The 14,155-nt window shown below is 38.7% G+C and overlaps 1 protein-coding gene across 7 annotated transcripts in view; it reads left to right on the forward strand.

Annotated features, from left to right (window-relative positions):
* The first annotated feature begins 479 nt into the window (after positions 1-479).
* The window catches only part of TBC1D5 (TBC1 domain family member 5), a 315,390-nt gene continuing 301,714 nt past the window's right edge, over positions 480-14,155 (forward strand). For all 7 annotated transcript variants that reach the window (XM_088054565.1, XM_088054556.1, XM_014248648.2 and 4 more), the window contains exon 1: positions 480-728. The gene's annotated coding sequence lies outside the window, so the exon portion shown is untranslated. The remainder of the gene's footprint in view (positions 729-14,155) is intronic.

Consider the following 14,155-nt stretch of genomic DNA (forward strand, 5'->3'; position numbering starts at 1 on the left):
CTGCAGCCGAGCACATGACTCCTTCCAGCAGGACTCCTTCCCAAGGAGCTCTGACCCCGGCCAGCCGTTCCCAAGGAGCGATGGTACGGACTCACTTTAAATTACCTTCGTTTTAAGCCCCGTCGCCCCGCGCCCCACCACGCATTGCGTGACTGGTAACTACACACTACACACGCTTTATGTAAATACAAACAGACCGGGTTTCCTCAAGAGGCCGAAAGGCCCCGAAGAGATGCAAACCCTCCCGATTGCAAACAACCCCGGCGCCCTTCTGCTGCTGCCCAGCGCGGGTGGCGAGAATCGGGCGCCGGCCGAGCCGCGAGGGCAGCCCCACGCTCGCCCTCTCCCTTCCAGCGGCGCCCCGCAGCCCCGGCGGGCACCGGCGGCTGGCAACGGGCACCGGGAGCACGGAGCAGCAACAAGGAGCAGGCGCCGGGCGGCCGCGGGCTCGGGCGCCTGCGCGGCGGGAGCGGGGCGGTGCCACCGCGCGTCCCCGCGGGCGGGCAGGGAGCCCTTCCCCTTCCCTTCCCTTTCCTTCCCCGGGCCTCCCCCACCGCCTCCCCCTGCCCCGCGTCCCTTGCAGGGCGTCGGGCCGGCACGGGGGTCTGTGCGCCGCGCCGCGCCGCAGGGAGGGAGGGAGGGAGGCGAGGAAGGAGGGAGGCGGGGAGGGAGAGAGAGAGAGAGGCTGAGCCAGATCTTCATGCCACTGCAGGCAGCAGCAGCAGCAGGTAAAACCAGCCCCAGAGCATCTGCTCCCCTTCACCCGCTTGCCCCCCCCGTCCCCGCCGGCCGCCCCGCAGCCGCAGTGCGCCGCCCCGAGCCCCGGACCCCGCCGAGCCCCCTCCCCGGCCGGCAGTGGCAGCGGCGGGGCCGGGGGGGCGCCGAGGCCTGCGCGCCCCGCGCCGCCGCCGCTCCTCGGCCTCTCCCGCCCTCCTCCCGCGGGGTCCCGCCGGGAGCGGCGGCGGCCCGGGGCGTGCCGAGGGCAGGTGCTCCCCGGAAGGGAGCTGGGCAGCTAGATCCTCGCTGCCGGGAGGTGAGAGCAGGGAGGGAGGAGGCAGATTTGTCACAAGGTTTCCCTCTCTGGGTTGGTTTGTTGCCTTTTTTATTTTTTTATTTTTTTTTTTCAAAAATTGTTGGTGATTCTGATGGCTGAAGGGGGAAGTTGAAGGGCTTCATGGTTATTTTATTTTTTTTTTCCCTCCAGGCCTTCAAAAAAGAATTTTTAGAAGCAGCTTGCCTTCCCTTCAGTTTTTCTGCCCCAGAGCCTCTCTACCTCCCTGTTCTCACCTACCTGACTCAGTCTGTGCTAGCTGTCCATTGCCATCAGTGGTAGATGTTCAACCATCAGACATGTTTTTCTTTGGGATACCGCAGTTCCAGTGGTGTACAAGTTTGCATTTCTGTGTATGGGCTGCAATTAACACATTTTAGCTGTTTGAGAGTTTCATACAGTGAGATTGCTGTATTGTACCCATCAGTAGCTCAGTTTAGCTACATGCCCTGTGGTATTACACATCCTGGAGGCTTTATGGTTTGCTTTTAAGAGACAGTTGTTCCATCATGCTGGCATAACATCGCTTTGGTGATATACTCATGAAAGAGGTATACATGTGAAAGAATTGTACAAAATGTACTGGGATGACACTTAGGAGAAAAGAATACGCTTCTAGCTCTGTGGCTCAGCTCCACAGTATCCATTCTCTACTTGACTCTGTAGTCCTGGTTACCTTCCCTTACAAAGCTCTGAAACTTGGTTTAAAAGCAGCACATAAGTCTTATTTCAGACTAAAGAAACTTCATTAAAGTTCTTATATGTCAGTTGTGTTACTTGTCACACATTAGTTCAGCTATTTACTGATAATACTTACTCTGTGGAAGCTAAAGGTTCCAAAATACATTCCAATTATACGTGGGCTGATTTTTGTTATTGAAAATATTTTTAAGAATTTGAGGTTCATGAAATATTCAGATAAATTGTCCTAGATTCCATCTCTCTTTAAATCACCATCCACTGTTACTTTTGCAACTCAGAGGTTGAAATACTGTAAGATCTAAAACTGGACAATGAGAAAATTAAATTGTTTGTGGGTGATAATAATTTCTGTTTTTGAAACCAGTCCTTTTTTTTCTTTCTGTTAGTGTAGTAGCTGTAATTGTGAATTAACACAATTGTGATTATCTGTTGTCAGATTGTTTTAATTTTTTTTACTGACACATGTGGCTCATGTTTGGCCTAAATGCTGTACCCTTAAGAGTCATGGATGTATATAAATAGTAGCGATTGCTGAAGTTGTTAAAATTGATACTGTGTTGAAATAAGTTCAGACTGTCAGGTAAACAAACAGAGCCTAATTCCAAATAAACTGGTGAATTTCAAAACCTTTTTTGGTATATTTTCTTACTTGAAATTGACAACTTTGCTGTTGTATCAATAACAGGAGCTGTATGGGCTGTGAACCTACCATGGTGAATTTCAGTACATAGCAAAGTATGAGAACATGAGCAATTGCTAGATGTGTAAGTGCATACTGGAAAGATAGTGCATTTTTTCCCCCACTATATTTTATGATGACTGCAAAATTTAGGCTGCAGAACTACAGATATGATAAATTCCTGTGAAAACTGAACATTTGAAAAGATAGTAATGGCATCCTTTTGTCAGTGAGATGAAAACAAGAGGCTGCTCTCTTGTACTGGTAGCTTTGGTCAATGATTAATTAAACTGATGGGATTCTTGCATGTTTTTCTTCATTTCACCCTCTCGTAAATCTGAGAAAATACAGAAACTTGATGTTTACAGTTTTTCTGTTTAAACTGCGATATTAGCAAAGCTCACTTGCCACAAAAAATTGGTTCAGAGGTTTTCTGAAAGTACTCTGCCACCTGTGAGAAGGGCACTTACCTTTGAGAAATGTAAGTGAAAACATTCCTCTCATATTTTTCCTTCCTTATATAACCATGTTGGCTTTACTTGAACGTTGTGCTTTTCTCTTTTGTTTGCTCTTGAATCTTTTAGACTTTGTTACTTTCTACTGATGTGCAAGAAGAATGTGATTTCGTAGAAATGTGTTATACATTCTCTGCCTGCCTATGATTTATGCTAATGTAGAGATCATCTTTGCTGTCTCCAGGTTGTTGTTGCTATTACAGCTTCATTTTTCACTGGGGAAGGGCTGTGCAAAGAACTGGTTTACACTTTGCCCTGAAAGGAATTCTGTTGATGAAGTCTTAGAAAGTTTACTTTGCGCTCCATCCTTAGGAGTTTTATCTTAAACTGTTAGGTATGCTGCTGTAATTGACAACAGCTGTTGCTGAGAATTGTGGAGGATAGACAGTTTCTAAGATAATCAGTTCCTAGTCCATTGGAGGCTTTGTTGATTAGCACGTGTAAGAGCATTTTGGATCAGGAGCCAGTGATGTCTGCTGAGTGCAAATGTGGTATGTTATCTAAACTGTTTAACTTAGGCACTACACTGCTCTGAAGCAAATAAGCTGTAGGTTTTGTGTGCTTTTTCTTCTGGCACAGGAAAGGGCCCGAAGCAGTTCAGTCTGTAGTCTATAAAAACATACATCTTTGGGTGATCTGCGCTTTCAGAGGAGGAGGAGGAGGACTGTTAAACACGATAGAAGGAGTTGCTTGACTGTGTTTGGTTGTCACGTTAGTGAGGCTTGAACTCTGGTTTTGACTTCCAAAAGGCATAGCTGGTACCATTTCCAGTTTTTAGGAAGGTTATTACCGTGATGTGTGTTTTGTTTAAGAATGTCTTTATCACTTAACCAAGTGACATTATTTTTCTGATGCTGCAACTTCTGTGATCAACTATTTCCACAAAAAGGACTTGAAAATTATGTAGTTTGAGAGCCCCCATTATAATCTAGCAATTCCTGCTCTTTTTAATGACACTGAATAGAAAAAAGCATGGTTTCTCTGAATCTTCTGTGAATCCATGTGTGACAGTCCTTGAGGAGAACCAGTTGACCATATTTGTACTGTGACAGCAAGAGCCAAGCTGGAGCAGTTAGTCAAACTATATCTGGTCCTTGGAGATGAACACTGAACATTTAGCATTTATTTTGGATAAAAGTTGATGAGTTACCAAGCAGAATATAAATAGGTATTCTGCCTCTGTTGATGCTTAGTTGTAGATTTCCCAAAAGCACTGACTTGTAACTTGACCTGAAGTATCTTTGGAAATAGTTGGAAAATACTAGGAAGAATCAGGTGTTGCTGATACTGAGTTGAATGCAACAGAAATGAGACAGTACCATGGTGTTCTATTTAAAAACCCCGAACATTATCCTTCTGTTTTATTTAATTTGGAGGTCTTTTTGTTCTGTTAATGGGCTGACAAATCATTCTTTTAGGTTTATTAAAGAACGTTACTACCATGCTACTAATTAATCTACTTGGGTATGTGAAAAGTTCACGTGCTTTCTGAAGTTGACTTGCATTAAGTACTGCATCTATCTTAATACATGAGCATTTCACCTTAAATGTATTACAGCATCAGTTTTTGTCTCAGTGGGTTTGATTTCTTAACTTTTGGTGGGCTAAGCTTTTTTATTTATTTTTTTAATTTTTTTTTTAAAGTGTATCAAGATACTGAGAATCTACCATTTACTTTTCTGGATGACTTGTTTCAATGATTCATCTTTGCCACTATTTAAAAATAAGGCATGCAATTATTGTTTGAATACATTTGAATGCATCTGTCGTCCCTTAGTTCTTGTTATCTCATCTGAATTCTCTATCAGACTGCCTTAAACTTGATTCGTCCCTTTGACACTGTGTTTTCACTCTCCTGCATAGTGGCAGTCCCTAGCATTTAAAGACACATACAGATTTTAAAATACATAGTTTTAAAAGAGCATCATCAGATCAAAGATTTGCTGGGCTGACTACTCTAGGACTCTGAGATAAGTTTAACAAGTATGCTGATTTAAAATGTTTTTCTCACAATGTTTTTTAACATCTGATCTGGAACATCTGCTTAACAAATGAGTTGGGAGGAAAATCAATATAATGTGATACAATTATACCATTCTGAATCTTTCCAACTATAGAATGAAAGTATTTATTGACTATTTTTGATCTGTCCTTACAATTTTTAACGCTTGTGCCACTTCTGTCTAGTTATGGGCCTCTGTTTGTTACCAACACCCTTAGTGGTATCATGGGTGGATGTTTTGTATCTCTCACTTTCTACACTCTGCAACTGTAGTTTATATTGGTGGTGATCCAGCCTCTCCTGTTCTAAGTTGTTGATCCTGATTATTTTAAGTTACTTTTTTTAAAAATAAATCAGGTTTTGAGAAACTAGGCTGAGCTGTAGCCAAAACTGTACAAAATTCATCATTTTTCTGGCTGTAGAATTGCCTGACCAAAGATAAAAACCACGAGGGAAGTTTCTGTTTTCATGTTTTTCTGTCATAAGATTTTTTTATTCCCTATTAATTTTGTTCATAACACTTTCTAGTTTCTGAAGGTTTGAAAACTCAGGAATATGAGCATCATTGTGCATTGTATCTTTATATAAAACTTAGTAATCTATATCTATGTAATTTAATCATGATCAGTAATTCTTAGGCTATGCCCAGTGTCTACTCCAGTGACTTACTTATTGTGGCTATTATAATGGGTTATATGATAATTCCTCTGGTTATGCTGAGTGCTGTTAGGAAACTGTTGCTAGTAATTTTTTTAAAACGGGTGTTACTACTGTTGACAGCTTAAGATCCTTAGATACTAGATTTCAGTATTAAAGATTTCAGTTTGACCTTTCTCTTTCAACATACTAAAAATAGGGCTTACAAAAAAAAAAAAATCGTGCTGTTCTCCAGTTTGAGCTGATGGTCTGTAATAGACCTCTACAATCACCACCTTCTGAGTGAGCTGTTGTACTTAATCCTTAGACCCACCTCCAGTCAGGATCATTTGGTTCTGCATTACCAGGTAATGATAACGGTTCTTGAAACCTGGATTGCGCCTGCTTAATACTTAATGCTATTTTCATGTAGTCTGGGTTTTACACAAGTGGGCCTTTGGCCTTTTCTTGTTGGGAAGAAGTATAATTGTATGATGCACATGGAGAATCGACTTGAATTTAGGGAAGGGATGGAAATTTTTGAAAGATTTAAAGAATATTTCTGGAACTGTAGAAGTAAATTTTTTGCATTTAGACTTTACTGTAATGTTAATGTAAGAATTGTAGCTGCTATCAGATGAATTGTCATCCAGGTTATTGTTTTGTGACTTAGTGGCCGACAGCAGATGTTTTAAATGAAGTTACAAAAAACTTCCCAATTGTGGATTAAGTGCCATACCATGGAGCTCCTCAAATTCTTGTCAGTTTATAAGGGTTTACAATGCTGACCCTGAGTTTTGTTAGCCATAATAATTTTCTTGTCAATAGTTAATTTTATATAGGTGGATGTTTTCATTATCCATGGTAATATGTAGTTATTTTACAAATTTTACAATGCTGTGTTTATAATCTACCTTCCCAGAGTCATGCTCAGCACTCTTTCCTCAGTTCTTAAAGAGTAGTTTAATGCTCAGTACTTGAGCAACACTGATAATCATTTCTTATCTGCTATGCTTTAGATGTGTCAACAAGGAGTTTGATTTGCCAGCATGCTGGCCATTTAGTTACATTTTTTAACTTCATTTATTTAACATAGTGTTGATGAAGATGGTTGTATTCTGGATCATGATATTTTCCATTAGCAATAGTGGATGTGAACAGTGGCTCCTGCATCCAATATTGTATGGATAAGCACACTTTCCTCAAGCCTCTTTTTTTCCTACCTGTCATTGTTCAGAGTAATGCAACATTTATGTCTGGTGAAAGATCTGCCTATATTTTACTGATTGAAGTCTGACAAGCTGCAGTGTTGAAAACTGTAGTTGTATTTTCCGATCTTCCCCAACAGATTATTTCAAAATTAATATTATTCTCTTTAAAAGTTACTAGTTTTTTTTATCAGCTCTGCTTTCAAAGTTTTTGTCAGTGTTCCCACTGACCTTTCCCATGTATGTTGGACCTCTTTTAAAACTAGAGACTTTCAAGCCTTAGGTGGTATGTTTCATGTTTATTTCATTATCATGCTTGCAGTATAAAACTGAGTAAGAGGATCCAGTGTCAAGTTGATACTTTGATTTCTTGTACCTTGTTATTAACTAAACTTTATCTGGATTATTCATGATTAATGTTTAGTAGTTTTGTAGAGCCTTTCATCTATAAATGAAAATAGCATTAATAATTTTCAGTGAGAGGAAAGTGGCTTATTCAAGGCCAAACAACAACTCAAAGGAAAAGATTCAATAACCCAGATTTTATACTATCTCATCACTGGTAATACAGACGTGCATTGTAAAATACTGAATAAATCTTAGATTTTAAATGCATTGGTTAAATGGGAGAAATGAAAAGTAATTTAGACATGTTAAATAGTAAACAATGTTTGGTAAGTAGAGTGAAAGTGTAGATGTAATAGAAAACCTGCTATATCTATTCTGATCAAGATATAACTCTGACCTCAGCAACTTCAGAGGAGGACCACAAAGATAACACAGAGAGCTGGAGCACCTCTCCTGTGAAGACAGGCTTAGAGAGTTTGGGCTGTTTTGCCTGGAGAGGAGAACACACCAGGGATGCCTTACAGCAGCTTTCCAGGACTCAAAGGGGGCCTACAAGAAAGCTGGAGAGGAATTTTTTTACAAGGGCATTGCATTGCATGGGACAAGGTGTGATGGCTTCAGACTGCAATAGGGTAGCTTTAGACTAGTTAATAGGAAGAAATTCTCTATTATGAGGGTGGTGAGGTACTGGAGCAAGTTGCCTAGAGGAGCTGTGGATGTTCCCTTCATGGACGTGTTTGACATCAGGCTGGGTGGGCCCTGAGCAGCCTCGTGTAGTGAAAGGTGTCCATGCTCAGGGCAGGAGGGATTTGAACTAGATGATCTTTTACATCCCTTCTGACCCAAACCAGTTCTGGGTTTCTGTGATACAAGGAAAATAGATCTAATGTTTATGGGACAAATGGAAGCAAACATTTAGTATACTTCTCTTCATGTATATCTGATAAGCTATTTGATGATTGTGCTGGGAATGATAATGACATTATTAATTTCTTTCTTTTAGTGAGACTAATGGCTCTCTGCTGATAGTCATGTTTGTTTTGTATGTCTCACTTCCTGTAAAACTTGCCTATGCTTTCAGAACAGTGACTTGGGCACCTGCAGAATATACAGCTTGTTACTTTTGCCATCACCACACACTTAAAAAAAATATGTGGGAGACTTGCTTTGTTTTCAGTTATTCATGAGACGGTAGCATAGTGTTTCACCTCCTTTGGGCCTGACTTACTTTGAATTCACATCACTTAGACTTAGGCCTGTGATGCTAATAAATATACACGTTTTAATAAATTCAAATGTGTAACTGGGCAATTCTTATAGATACCTATATAGTTTGGTTTTTTCAGACTAAAACTGGTGCTGCTTGTGACAATACCTTTTGAAGTTCATTATACCCCATAACCTTTATGTGCAATGTGTTGAGCAGTCTAGGCTAATGGGACAAAGATTTGAGCTCCTTTGAGCTGTAGATTTTCACTGTAGATTCACATTTGTATGTAAAACTTACACTGGTTGTTTCTGCCAGTTTTACTGCTTCATGAAAATATGTAGCAGATAATTTTGAAGATTTTCTTTTATTTTCAAGTATGCAAAAATCTGGATATCTGTAAGTTTAATTTTTGTGGCTGGGTGAAAGAACAGTGAGTGAGAGCAAGCAGCGGAAAGTGCAACAGGCAGGAAGTTGCTGACTTCCTGTAATAAGAGGAAATTCATGTCCCAGTCAGTGGAAAGGTTTTTTCCAAATATGAGTGGTGTATGTTCATCATGCATAAAACACATTTAAAGCAATCAGTCAGAAGTTGGTGACTTGAGAAATAAAACCAAAGGAATAAAAAACCTATCATTTTAGATTATTGAAGTGTGTGTATTACAGTTAGGACTTGTTGATTTTTTTTTTAAGAAATTTCAAAGGTAGCAGCCAGTAAGAATGAAATGAGTACATTTTATGAATGAGGGTAACTTTCACCTTTTTTTTTTTGTGAATTTACTTTACAGTTTTCTGGAGAAACACATCATCATGGAATGCCCTTTGGAATTTTATGTTGGTACTTGGTGTATTACTTTAAGTAAGTTTATTTCAGGCAGTTCTCTTTTCAAACTAAAAATTCATTCCTATTTAGATTTGTGAAAAAAACCTGTAATATAAATATATATATATTTTTATAAATTATATAATAAATTTATAGTATATATATTATAAACATCTATAGAAATATATATATTTAAATATATCTATAAATATAATATACAGTATAAATACTGTACACTTGGTCTCTTTCTCATGAGATTAACTTCTGTAGTCAGGGTCAGTTTCACCTAGTAGAAGGTTATTTTGATTTTTGGATTTTTGCTATAGTCTCAGCTCTTATTCATTATACTTCCCATGAGTCTTGAATTGCTTGATTTAGGTACAAGATGATAGTTGAGGCTCCACTGCAAGTCAGGTAATTGGGAAGGGATTTTAAGGGATAGATGGAATGAGATATGTATAAGGCAGGATGTGCCTGCTGAATTTTCAGCTGATTGCCAACTGCTTATGGTCCCTTTCATGCTACACATCTTTCAGAAATGTATATGGACCCAGGCAGATAGCTGATTGCTTTTGGTTCCCACCTTTGACCACTGAAGTTCATGGCTGATTTGACACACTTTCAACATACAATGTCAAACTTCAGTTTGCAGAGATGGAAAAGCTTCCCAGTCTTTTGTTTCTTATAACTTTTATCTTGAGCCTTAAGTACATTCTTTGGGATGAAGTGTGGGGTATTAAGTACCTGAGAAGAAATGAAGCACATATTGGACAGATATAAGCTAATGTTAATTCTTAATAGCCATAGATGATGACAGTGATGGTCAGTCATCTATTTGGTGCAGTCATGCTGTCTTTACCCACAGATTCAGAATCAGTTTATCACAAGGTTCAGTCCTTACAAAACTGAGCGTGGAGGAGCGAAGAACAGTAGCAGCTACTGTCACTGAACATAGAGCTCCACTTTGACATTTTGCACAGGTTGCATAGATTGAGGTACACATACAGAATGACTGTACAGGCACTGTCAGTTGTTGCAAATCCTGCTGAGATGCTATGTTACTTTATTGCACTCCTGTGCACTCTGAAGCCTCAGTGATTGGAGAAAGTCCTAACTTGCTTTTGATTATGTTAAACATTTTTGTTCTGGTCTTAAGCAATTTTTTGATAAACTGTCAAAATTCTTGTATATTAGATGAAAAATATGTATTTCCTATAAGTCAATATTCAAGTATTCAAAACTGACATATGCCAGGAATAAGAGTGTTAGAACTGTTGCTGTTTCATTGCTGTTGGGGGATTTTTACATTAATTTACAATAATAGTGTATGATCAGTCATGGTTATAATTTCCACTGTGAGTAGTTTTATCTGAGAAGAGGGCAAATGTGGGCTGAGTGAACATCATTTTACTACTTGTTACAGTTTACTCAGATTGGGATAAAATTGTGTTGTTAGACTCGTACTATAATTTTTGTATGTTGACTGGAGTGCTTAGTCTTTTAGAGCTGCTGTTAATTATCATTTAGTCCCTAAGCATGTTAGATACCTCCTAATACAGATAGTCTTTTGCCAGTGAATTTGAATTAGCTTTCAGTGATACTTGGGGTAATCTTGCATTTTCTGTTATGCTCAAAAGCTTCAGACTCATACTGTCCTCTTCCAGAAGTAATGGATTGGCCTAGGTCAAGGCATATGAGCTTGAGAAAGAACAGTGCATGGATAGAAAGTGGATAACAAGGACTTAAGCCAGTAGGTTTAAGATTAAAACCTTCAGTATAAAGCTTATTAATAGGCATTGAATAGTCTAATAGTCTTTTGTCTTTTCTTTTTTTTTTTTAAGCAAAGAGCATTAATCTTAGATCTCTCTTTCCTTTTGCACTTTTAATTTGCCCTAATGTTTGCAGCCATGGACTTTCCTAAGCATGAAAGAAGCTAGCATTCTTTTAAGATTCCAGCTTCTGGAAACATGGAATAAAATCAAACCCAACGACACAGAAAGTGTGTCTTGAACTGGCCATTACTCTTTTTATTTGTTTGTTTGTTTTTTGTTGTTGCTTTTTTTAACAGAGTATCTCTCAACATTTTGTTTGCCTGATTTTTGTGCATGTCAAGCACATGCGTCTGTGTTTTCAAGCCGTGAGGAGATCCAGCTGCAACAGAAATAATTGTAGGGTGGTGTTGTGGTTTAACCACAGTAGGCAGCTAAGCACCACGTAACTGCTCGCTAGAAAATAAATGCGGGCAAGGAAGAACAAATACACTACAAGTAAAGATGCAGCATTAGGTATGGAAGTACATTGTACTGGCTCACTGTATTTGTAGTAGTAGTGGAAGAGGCTTCTACAGGGGTTTTTACTCATGTTGTCTTCTATTATTGCATAATGGTATGCAATGATAAAGATGCAAACAAGAAGAATAATGTAAAATTGCTGATGAGAAGCTTATTCATTCAAGAGGACTTTCTTTACAGTTATTGAAAACTTGGGCAACCAGTGAGATGAGCATTTTAGAAACTGCACGGCATGGATTGACTGGGAGGCAGGTTGAATCTCACGAGTAAGTGGAGTAAATGACAATTTTTGGTGTGTAGGCACATTGACTGTTGTACATATAGGTCTTACACAAAACAACAAGAGCAACAACAAAGTTTCAGATGAGATCTAATATATTGAGAGATGAAGAGGAGCTGATGTAGATCTTGTTTTGAACCTGAGTGGTAAAAATGGTGACAGAGATATATTTAATACTGAGAGGAAAAAGTGGTCAAGGATTTCTCATTTTTCTCAAACATTCAATTTACTTCAGAAATAAATACATCTGTTGCAGTACATTACATTAAGCTGACACTCTTTCTGATGCACTCCCTATACTATCTACACTATTTCATCATAAGAAAAAAATACTCAAGTTGCCAGCATATATACTCTAAATTGCTAATATGGTATTTCAGCTAATGTTTCTTACTTGCTCTGAACAGACAACTCTCAAAATTATTATTCAGGGTAATTTCAGAGTAAGGGAAGGTTGGGTAGCTGTTTCATTTTTTCAGTGTGAAAGAATTTATCATTCAAAGTTCGGAGTTACATTTTGCAATGATTTCATCATTGCAATGTATCCTGAACCGACAGCAATAAATTAACTGACATTTCACTTGAGACTAATTCCTGTCCACAGTTAAGAATTTTGCTTGGTGAAATGTTATGGCCATGCCAATTTTTTTCTTGTTCATTTTGCTTAGTTTTGAAGGAAGTGAAATTGTCAATTCCAGAATTTTGTTTTAGTAGCTAGTAGTGGGTTTGTCGTGATTCATTGTCATGTCTTTTTATAGCATCCACTGGATACTGTGGCTTTCCATGTAGTCCCTCTTGATATGCTAACCTCTTTTCCCTAACTTGAGATACATTTCTGTAGTTTCAGTAACTTAACAGAATGTTTCAAAGTGTTTTTACTTTCATGTGACATTCGCCTTTTTCTGAGGCTGAGGCCTCAGAAACTGTCAATTCCTCTCAAAATCCCTGCCACAGTTGTGATACAGTGACTTGAAGTCACAGGTAAAAGATGACAGTGAAGTGAAAATGAAATGCAAGTAGACTTTCTAATTGCCTGTACAGGTAAACAAATGAAAAAAAAAAATTAAGTGGTATCTGTCATCTTGCATAAGTGAGAGAAGGTTTCTCTTCCATGCTGGGCATTTGCTTTTGTATCTTCCTTTCAGAGCTCTAGCTGTGCCATCCATCTTCTTTAGTGTTTCTGAAGTGGACTGTCCTAGAGCTCGAAGTTCAACACCCTGCTGTAACCTCTCTTGTTTATGACAGCTGGTCACAGATCATCTGACTGCCTCAAACTGTGCTAGGCATTACTGCTTCCATGGGAATGTGTAAATTACAGCAGTCCCTGAAAGACTAGTTATTTTATTAATACTGTGATAGAAGGAAAAAACTAAACAAATAAACCCACAAACTCCCTATGTCCTAAGCTGACCTGGCCTCTTGAAGAGAAATGCTTTGTGACATCTCAGATTGAGAAGGTCTGACATTGAGTTAGCTGTCCCTTATTAGTGATGCAGCTGCATCTTGATGGTGGAATGGCTCTAGGTGTAGAGGGCAGGACAATGATAAGGCAAGAATAAAAGGGAATTTTTGTTTCCCTATGCCCATTGGAACCTTAATTTGAAATGTCTTTCTGCAGAAATAACCATGTTGGTAACCATGAGAGGCTCCTCAGTGTCTGCCCCATTGTACACATTCTGATCCCACCAAATGACATTTGGCAGGAAAGCTAAAAGGAAATGTTTGTCACCAAGTATAAGCAAATAAACCCCAATATTGTACTAGGATGGAATAGATACATCTGATTTTAGTCCCAGTCTATTGACTATGCACAAAGAAGTCTTAGACTCAACATGGCTTAGAACAATCACCCTCACTTTGTTCAGTTGGATGTCCTCTGATCGTGTTCTGCCCAAAATTTAAGTCTCTTTTTGCTTTGATTTTTTTAATTATACACCTGATTATCACTCTTTTTAATGTTCAGTAAGGCTGGCATAAGGACAATTGGTTATGTGTTACTGACTAAGAAAAGCGTTTTTCATTCATTAATTGAAATAGTCATACATGTACTTAATTTGACCACTCAGCTGTGGTGGATCTTATGTCAGTCAGTGACTTGCTTATGATAGTTCATAAAATGTGTTTCAAGTACCGCCTGTTCTCTTAATTCTCTAGAGAACTAAAAAAAAAAAAAAGTTATTTTTTCATTTACATCTCTTTCATAAAGCTTAATTCTCTTAATTCTCTAGGTTCTCTTAATTCCCTAGAGAGCTGAAAAAAAAAAGTTGTTATTTTTTCATTTACATCTCTTTCATAAAGCCATAGTAGATGCTGAGAGACTTTCAATATTTAGTCAGTATAAGAGGTTCTGTGCATACATATAAGCATTTTAGAATTCTGTATCAGATATGTAAACCTTATCTATATGCATACT

Source organism: Pseudopodoces humilis, chromosome 1 (assembly GCF_049639895.1).
Source record: "Pseudopodoces humilis isolate 2021_Gansu_Grassland_sample_001 chromosome 1, ASM4963989v1, whole genome shotgun sequence".
NCBI classification, from domain to species: Eukaryota; Metazoa; Chordata; class Aves; order Passeriformes; family Paridae; genus Pseudopodoces; species Pseudopodoces humilis.